The following is a 10,044-nucleotide window of genomic DNA, read 5'->3' as shown; positions in this document are numbered from 1 at the left end:
AAATATCCAATGTTTTGCTCAATTTCGTTTCAAAAAAGTATAGTAACCCTTCCTTGTTTTTGATGTGGTGAAAAATTCAACGTTGAACGCTCTTTTGACACATTTTTTTTTAATTTCAAGAACGAAACAACAACATTTAATGATTTATTCCATTAAGTTTAAAATTAGCAGAAGAGAAATACCATAGAACACGAGGCGTGTCAACATTGCATTTAAAAGAATCTGTTGGTCAAACTTCTGAATTAGATTGATTGCATTTCTAACAATGCATTATTTAAGTACTAAATATCAGCGAGTTAATTCATTTTACTGTATATGTACTAGTATGTTAATAACTCAACTTGCAAAGTATAAATCGTTTTAAACTGATATACTACAAATTTTATTAATTTTATTAATTTTATTAATTTTATTAATTCTATTAATTTTATTCATTTAAATTTTCTATTTATTTTATTCATTTAATTTAATTTATTTTTGTTTATTAATTTTATTATTATTGTTATGTATTAGTTATAGAATAACTAATCGAAGAATTCAAATAGAGAAAAATATTCAACAAGTCACTGAACAACACATTAATTCACGAATGTGCGCAGCGCATGAGTTAATAATCAGTGTTATTCGGTCACGAGTTGAATATTTTTCGATATTTGAATTCTTTGATAAGTTATTCCTATTATTACATTCATTTGGCAAATGGCTTTGTATGAAATTAAAGTAGAAAATGTAAGAAACTATATCTTTTTCTACGCATTCACAATTTGATTTAATCCGACGTTATCGACGTCTTGACAACGCCTATTGTTGTATGACTCCAGAGGAGTGAAATAACCACGTTTATTTCCCATGTAAAATTATCGGTTTTTATTTCCCTAGAAAATCAATGTAATTCATTGCAAACAATGTAATAATTTAATTTATTGATTAATTTGTGTTTTGTTTGTTTTAATTGTTTTTTTTGTGTGTAACTTATCCTATTTGTGTTATCTATTTCTTATATTTTATCTATCTTTTTATTTATCTTATTTATCTATTTTATTTGGGTTTTGTTTTTGGTTATTTTAATTTCATGTTTTTATTGTTTTTTTTATTTTGTTGTTGTTATTTTTTATTTTTATTGTTATTTTGTTGTTGTTATTTTATTTTATTTTATTTTATTACATTTCATTCATTTCATTTCATTTCATTTCTTCTATTTTATTTTATCTATTTATGTTATATAATTGAGAAAGGAAATGGGGTATTTGTCAAAGCGACAACAACCCGACCATAGAGCAGACAACAGCCGAAGGCCACCAATGGGTCTTCCATGTAGCGAGAATTCCCGCACCCGGAGACGTCCTTCAGCTGACCCCTTAAAAAATGTATACTAGTACAGTGATAATGGACGTCATATTAAACTCCGAATTATACAAAAGAAACTAACATTAAACATCATACAAGACTTACAAAGGCCAGAGGCTCTTGAATTGGGACAGGCGCAAAATTGCGGCGGGGTTAAACATGATTATGAGATATCAACCTACCCCTATACCACTAGCCAATGTAGAAAAGTAAAGGCATAACAATACGCACATTAAAATTCAGTTCAAGAGAAGTCCGAGTCCGATCTGAGAAGATGTAATAAAAGAAAAAAAAATAATATGACAATAATGCATAAATAACAACAAGCTACTAGCATGCCCATGTTAACTTACATGCCAGCTCCAGACCTCAATTTAACTGATTGAAATATTATGTCTTCATCATATGAATATCAGGCACAAGCCCTCCCGTTAGATTGTTAGTATCATACTATCATAAACTATATAGGAAGAAGAAAATAACCCGTGTCCTCACAACAACTGTTAAAAAATAAATGTGTTTAAGTTCCGATGCAAAGACCCTATAAGTGAATCGATATTAAAGCCAAAATACGTAATATTTAATGTATTTATTTATTCATTTTCTATCTTATTTATTGATGATTTTTTTTATGTATTTAATTTTTATTTTATTTATTTTATTTATTTTATTTATTTTATTTATTTATTGTATTTATTTCATTTCTTCTAAATATAAGGAATGAAAATCAGAATAGAAACGAGAAATGTTTCTGTTTAAATGTATTTCTGAGTATGTTTTTCTTTCCTCTTAAAATTTATTGCGTTAACATGAAAATATGTGTGTTTAAATATTTACTTAAGGAAATAATAAATTAAAAACCAAATAAAATATTTGTTTTTAAAACGTTTAAACACCAACAGTCAATCAATATATTCCAATTATCAATGTAAACTAGTATACGAACTGTTATAAATTATCAGAGAGCTACTAAGATTTCTATAAAGTGAAATACAATGGGGAGCTTTTGTGTTTTGTTTGTTGTTAAACAATATTCTAAACCAAGAATTTTCTTCGCAAACAAGTGTACAAAGTGAAGTTAAAAAACAGTTGTATCAAAGTCGGTCCTTTGTTCAATATAGTCTTACGTTTTGTTTTTGTCATTGACAGATTTAACGAACTTTTTTAAATTACCATGGAGTTCTTTTTTAGTATTCTTACATTTTATTTAAGAACTCTAGAGAACCGATTCTGGCAATTCTATCATGGGTATTAGGAGACAGATTTTAAGTATCATACCGGCTAACAGTAGATACAATTGCCATTAATGTAGATAGGGTGTCTTCCTCAATCTTGGATTTTGAAATACCAGAAAACATCAATCTAGATCTTTGATAGAATGTGCAAATTTTGAGAGTAGTAGGAAATTCATGTGTAAGAATTTTCATTTCAATATAGAAAATGAGATGATTTATCATATTTATGGTTTTTACTAAAAGAAAACAGAAACTTTCGCTTTATTCATTTTTTTTTAACTTTGCAACATAAGGGGAGGCAACTCAAATGTAAGGACAGATATTTCAGTTATAGGTAATTTTACAATATAATGTGTTAGGAATTTCTTCATTTTATTATGTAGCAAGAAAACGGGTCCGGTGATCTATTGTTTTTTTCTTTTGTTTTTTTCTTTTTCATATCTGAAAGTAACTTATCAAAGCTATGTTCTCATATTCTATCTCAAAACTATGTGGTGTAGTTTTCGCTTGATGGCACACAATTGGGTTTTTCATGCATAATCTATACAAAATTTGTCAATTTTGAAAAACCTTTAGCATGAAAATAAACCCCGTGACCCATTCTTTTTCTTATTTAAAAAAAAAGCTTGATATACACTACATTTTGGCAAATTATTAAAAAATTCTAATGATAATCTACCTTAAACAACAGCATGTAAACATGTCCAACTGCTAGGAAGTTAAGTGCATTTAATTGAAGTGACAGTTTTGTTTTTGGATCGATAAAGGTGAGTAGATTTTATGGGATCATATTTCTATAACAATATCGAAAGTGTATCGTATTGGTCTAAATTAATTTGATATCCATCTTTATAACTTAACGTATAAGTTTTTTTTAAATGTGAACCCACGCGCGTAATAAAAAGCAAAAACAAATAAAATAACACTGCGTTAATTACAACTATACAACATGTACAAACAAAACATCAATCAATGTTAAGCATGTTAATTATTATGTACAGAGACAAATGACCAAATGTGGACCTCACGCAAATTGTTGGTTGCTTAATTAAGAGGACACCATGAGAAAAACTATCAGTATTTGACTTTTAAGATATGTTGAAATTTGAGTTTGAGACTAGGTTAAAAAAACAACGTTTCAACATTATTGGTATCCGATAAAGAAACAATATTTATTATGTTTTATTTTTCTCAGTTCTTACTTCTAATATATATATATAAAAAGATTAAAATGATTGCCAATAAGACGACCCTCACAAAAGACCAAAATGAAACAGAAATTAACAACTATAGGTCACCGTACGGCCTTCAACAATAATCACAGCCGATACCGCATTATCAGCTATAAAAGGCCCCGAAATGACAATGTACAACAATTAAAACGAGAAAACTAAAGACCTAATGTATGTACAAAAATGAACGAAAAACAAATATGTAATACAAAAACAAACGACCACCACTGAATTACAGGCTCCTGTCTTAAGTCAGGCACATACATACAGAATGGATCCCAACCCTCCCCATAAGTTGGGACAGTGGTATAACAGTACAGTAAACGAATGAAATATAAAATTCAGTTGAAAAAGGCTTCATTCATCGGATGAATAGAAATACAAGATGACGTGGCCGGGTACTTGTACATCCCAAAAACCAAAATATACTAGGTACAGATCTGAGAGTACCCGCATTTCTTACTACGAAGTCTGAATACGAAAAGATAATTCTAAAATCATACAACACTAGATATTAACAATCTGAAGACATTTTCATGTGAACACAACTGTTTGAAGACATACATCTACTGTTGTATTATTGCAATTTTGATTAAATATTCTGAAGCTGTGTATACAGGTTTCCTGAATGCTCTTCAACTTCGTACCTTATTTTGCCTTTTATAACATTTTTGATTCGAGCGTCACTGATGAGTCTTTTGTTTTGTAGACGAAACGCGCGTCTGGCGTAAATATTATATTTTATTCCTGGTATCTATCACTGGTATTAAAGTGATAAAAGAGGGATGAAAGATGCCAAAGGGACAGTCAAACTCATAAATCTAAAAATGAAAAAGACAAACAAAAAACCGCACACATCACACAAGATAGAATACTAAAGAATAAACAACACGAACCCCACCAAAAAACTATGGTGATCTCAGGTGCTCCGGAAGGGTAAGCAGATCCTGCTCCACATGTGGCACCCGTCGTGTTGCTTATGTGATAACAAATCCGGTAAATAGTCTTATTCGGTAGGTCACATTCATGAAAGGGAAGGGGATTGTAGTTACGACGTAAGAAACGTATCCGATATCATTTGTGAAACGGTTATTCCATAAGGGTCAACCAACTCGTGATGGCGTCCGTAAAATGTACGAAGGGATGATTTCAACTTTACCATTTGGAACTCTTGGTTTAATAGCTTCCTTGTGAACAGCAACCCTCTATCAAGAAAATCATGATAGGAAATGCAAGCACGGGAATATCGTATCAATTGGGAGATATATACCCACCGTCACTGGAATAATGACTATCCCAATATGGCGACGGCAGATACAAGTTAAATCTTTACAGTCATTTTTCTCAAATGTAGCATGTTTTTGGTAATAGTTACAAGGTTTTTCTATACCATTACATCATATTTGAACCGTAACGGTGCACTGGAATTGTAAAAGCGCTTTGAAAATTGCCGTTGAAAAATTCGGAATGATAATCGTAACTCTATGGAATTTTTCTTGTTTGATAATCATAGTTTCATTATCGGATAATAAAAACTGAAAAATAATAAATGTGTCTTTCAGCATTTCCATGGTATTTTGTGTGTTAAAATGCAAATGTCCATTTATTTCGTGACATTAACGAAAAATAAAAATAAATTAAGAAACTTACAGCTTAACATCTAGGACAAATTTACTTATATATCTCGATTTATGGACGTTTTTCAATAAAACCGTGATTTCTTGTCTCAGCCGCTTTAAAAAAATGTGTTTGATTTTTAAAAGTGATTTTTAATGCAGTCAGTTCATGGAATTCGATTTCACATTTTTAATCAACGAAACATACTATTTTTTAATAATATATTGATTCCTGAATTAGGGTCTTACAAAAGAAGTTATGCTTTTATAACGGCAGTTAAATTGTTGGCAAAAAAGAGCACATCAAATGGACTAGAGTGATACCGTATTTTTGTTAATGTCTTCTACAAAAACGGGTCAAATCTTCTTCATTATCAGGTTTTAAAATTATGAAAAAAATATCAGTGTACAATTTAGAACATGCTTTAATAAATTCGAATCATTCTTGTTACTATTGCAATATAGAGATTGTGGGGGGGGGGGGATAAACATGTAAATATGTCCTCTACAAATCGGTCACCTTCGAAACAAGTGTTGGAAATTTTGTCTTTTTTCATTTATATTCGTGCAAAACAAATAACAAGGGTTAGTTTAATTTTTTAACAACATAGAATAGGGTTGATGGCAACAACGAAACCGTTTTGCCCACTATGACACTCATCAAAATGTCCACTACGTAACAAGAATTGTACGTTCATATGTGAAGTACTGTCTAATCTTTATCGATAAACACATTGTTCTCAAATTCAGAAAAAAATGAGATCTTTCTAGTTATAAAGTAAAACAAACTGGAATTTCTGTAGGAGACAATAAAATGCAATAATATGTGCGTTTAAAGGCAATTTTGTAGTGGACAAATGTCCCCTACAAAACAGTACATAAATTATGAAAATTATATCATTTTAAAGAGAATTTAAGATTGCACTTTTTATTTACAAACAGGTCTATAATAGAGGTATTAAAAATAACAAATTGATGTTTCATTTTTTTTTAATACCATAAATACGATAATCTTTTTTCTGAGTTACGATTATCATACCGTATTTTTCAACGGCAATTCTTAAAGCGCTTAGACAATTCAAGTGCACCGTTACGATTCAAATATGATGTAATGGTATAAAAAAACAAACTTGCAGCTAAGTAACTATTGACAAAAACATGCTACATTTGAAAAAAATGACTGTAAAAATTTTACTTATATCTGCCGTCGCCATATATCCTCAATTTTATTAACATCATTAAATAATAGTCCACAAGTTATTTTACAGTTAAAAGATAAAACATTCAGGCACAGTCTACTATTTACAACTGTACTTTCGTCTTCGCTACTTTTTGTCAGAATGGCGGCTCTTTTTTGGTATAACAAATATTCTGAATTTGTTTTCTGATTTTTGCTTTGATCACTGTAATAAATAGGTTGTCCTTCGGTAAGTGGAGTATCGCACTTGTTTAATTCTGTAAAGCTATACATGATATACTGTGCAGTTTCTGAATGACGGGTTGTTTTCATATTATGGTCATGTGGAAAGTTCTGAGTTATTTTTAGTTTGTGCTTGTTGATTCTTTCATTCGGTTGTTGTGAATGGTTCCTTCCTATATGAATACTTCCTGTTTCTTGTTATAATTGCACTGTTATGAGGTTACTATTGTTACTATATTGATAGTCATAACAATCAGGATAGTAGTGATGGATGTATGACTAGTTATGATGTTGATAATAGGGGTAATGGTAATTCTGCTGTTGACTACTATAGTAAATATATTGTTGACTATGAGTTGGAATAGAGGGACAGGCATGATATCCATAGTTGTATGCTTCAGCAGGAGTATTGTTTACATTTTCCTGTAGTCTAATAAGATTGTTTATTTCTTTGTCTACCTTTCTTAATATATCCTGAATCTTTTTCCTTAATAGCATTGGCTAGACAATCGTAGTTGTTCCTCGTTGAATTTGAGCTTGACCTATCACTCGTCTGTGTTTAATTGCTCTATTCATTGTGTTGTCTTCATTGTTGATCTTGTGATAAAGGGACTTGACTGTTTTTCAAGCTCATCATTTCTTGCTTCAAGTTTATATATCATGTCGTATAGTCTTGTTTTGTCTTTGGATTGATCATTTACGACAGCTTCTTTTAAACGTAGTTGTTCCTCTCGTTTTTTCAGTTTAAGTTCTTGATGCTTTAGTTCTCTTTTGTTTATTTTGTTGTTCTTGTACTTTCTCTGATATGATTATTTGTGGTGTGTTATTCACTTTGTAGTCTGTTGTATGCCATTGCATAGGTTGTTTTTGCTTGCCATAATAAATAATTTTGCCATTGACTAACATGGATCATCTAGTTGTATATAGATTGATTGTATAGCCTCCATTATTGCCATCTTAACCATGAATGTATATTGTACTATTTTGCCACCTTTATCTTTACTTATATTAGTGCGAACATTTGATATTTCATTGTAAAGTGTCTTGCAAGCAACTAGAAGAAGGTTAAATTAAATTGCGTCAAGCTCAGCCGTCAGACCACCACCCGTTATTTCATGAGATATTTCTGTGCGTTTTGTAGCATCAAGATTCGTTTTCAAGGCTTTTTCAATATTCAAGCTATATCATTTTGTGATGGTGTCAGAGTCATGAATGTGATCAATAACTTTGTTACTAGTGTTGGTATCGGACGTTTTTGTAGTTAGCGCCATACTAACTGATTTTGTGTTTGTTCAAATACAGCTAGCTTGGAATTCCCATGCAGACTGTACTGATAGTTATCAAAGGTACCAGGATTATAATTTAGTACGCCAGACGCGCGTTTCGTCTACATAAGACTCATCAGTGACGCTCATATCAAAATATTTATAAAGCCAAATAAGTTCAAAGTTGAAGAGCATTGAGGATCCAAAATTCCAAAAAGTTGTGCCAAATACGGCTAAGGTAATCTATGCCTGGGATAAGAAAATCCTTAGTTTTTCGTAAAATTCAATGTTTTGTAAACAGGAAATTTATAAAAATGACCACATTATTGATATTCATGTCAACACCGAAATGTTGACTACTGGGCTGGTGATACCCTCGGGGACGAAACGTCCACCAGCAGTGGCATCGACCCAGTGGTGTAAATAGTTATCAAAGGTACCAGGATTATAATTTAGTACGCCAGACGCGCGTTTCGTCTACATAAGACTCATCAGTGACGCTCATATCAAAATATTTATAAAGCCAAATAAGTTCAAAGTTGAAGAGCATTGAGGATCCAAAATTCCAAAAAGTTGTGCCAAATACGGCTAAGGTAATCTATGCCTGGGATAAGAAAATCCTTAGTTTTTCGTAAAATTCAATGTTTTGTAAACAGGAAATTTATAAAAATGACCACATTATTGATATTCATGTCAACACCGAAATGTTGACTACTGGGCTGGTGATACCCTCGGGGACGAAACGTCCACCAGCAGTGGCATCGACCCAGTGGTGTAAATAGTTATCAAAGGTACCAGGATTATAATTTAGTACGCCAGACGCGCGTTTCGTCTACATAAGACTCATCAGTGACGCTCATATCAAAATATTTATAAAGCCAAATAAGTTCAAAGTTGAAGAGCATTGAGGATCCAAAATTCCAAAAAGTTGTGCCAAATACGGCTAAGGTAATCTATGCCTGGGATAAGAAAATCCTTAGTTTTTCGTAAAATTCAATGTTTTGTAAACAGGAAATTTATAAAAATGACCACATTATTGATATTCATGTCAACACCGAAATGTTGACTACTGGGCTGGTGATACCCTCGGGGACGAAACGTCCACCAGCAGTGGCATCGACCCAGTGGTGTAAATAGTTATCAAAGGTACCAGGATTATAATTTAGTACGCCAGACGCGCGTTTCGTCTACATAAGACTCATCAGTGACGCTCATATCAAAATATTTATAAAGCCAAATAAGTTCAAAGTTGAAGAGCATTGAGGATCCAAAATTCCAAAAAGTTGTGCCAAATACGGCTAAGGTAATCTATGCCTGGGATAAGAAAATCCTTAGTTTTTCGTAAAATTCAATGTTTTGTAAACAGGAAATTTATAAAAATGACCACATTATTGATATTCATGTCAACACCGAAATGTTGACTACTGGGCTGGTGATACCCTCGGGGACGAAACGTCCACCAGCAGTGGCATCGACCCAGTGGTGTAAATAGTTATCAAAGGTACCAGGATTATAATTTAGTACGCCAGACGCGCGTTTCGTCTACATAAGACTCATCAGTGACGCTCATATCAAAATATTTATAAAGCCAAATAAGTTCAAAGTTGAAGAGCATTGAGGATCCAAAATTCCAAAAAGTTGTGCCAAATACGGCTAAGGTAATCTATGCCTGGGATAAGAAAATCCTTAGTTTTTCGTAAAATTCAATGTTTTGTAAACAGGAAATTTATAAAAATGACCACATTATTGATATTCATGTCAACACCGAAATGTTGACTACTGGGCTGGTGATACCCTCGGGGACGAAACGTCCACCAGCAGTGGCATCGACCCAGTGGTGTAAATAGTTATCAAAGGTACCAGGATTATAATTTAGTACGCCAGACGCGCGTTTCGTCTACATAAGACTCATCAGTGACGCTCATATCA

This window comes from Mytilus galloprovincialis, chromosome 12 (assembly GCF_965363235.1).
Source record: "Mytilus galloprovincialis chromosome 12, xbMytGall1.hap1.1, whole genome shotgun sequence".
Lineage (NCBI taxonomy): Eukaryota > Metazoa > Mollusca > Bivalvia > Mytilida > Mytilidae > Mytilus > Mytilus galloprovincialis.
The sequence above is the reverse complement of the archived record's forward strand: the minus strand, read 5'-3'. Positions refer to the sequence as shown.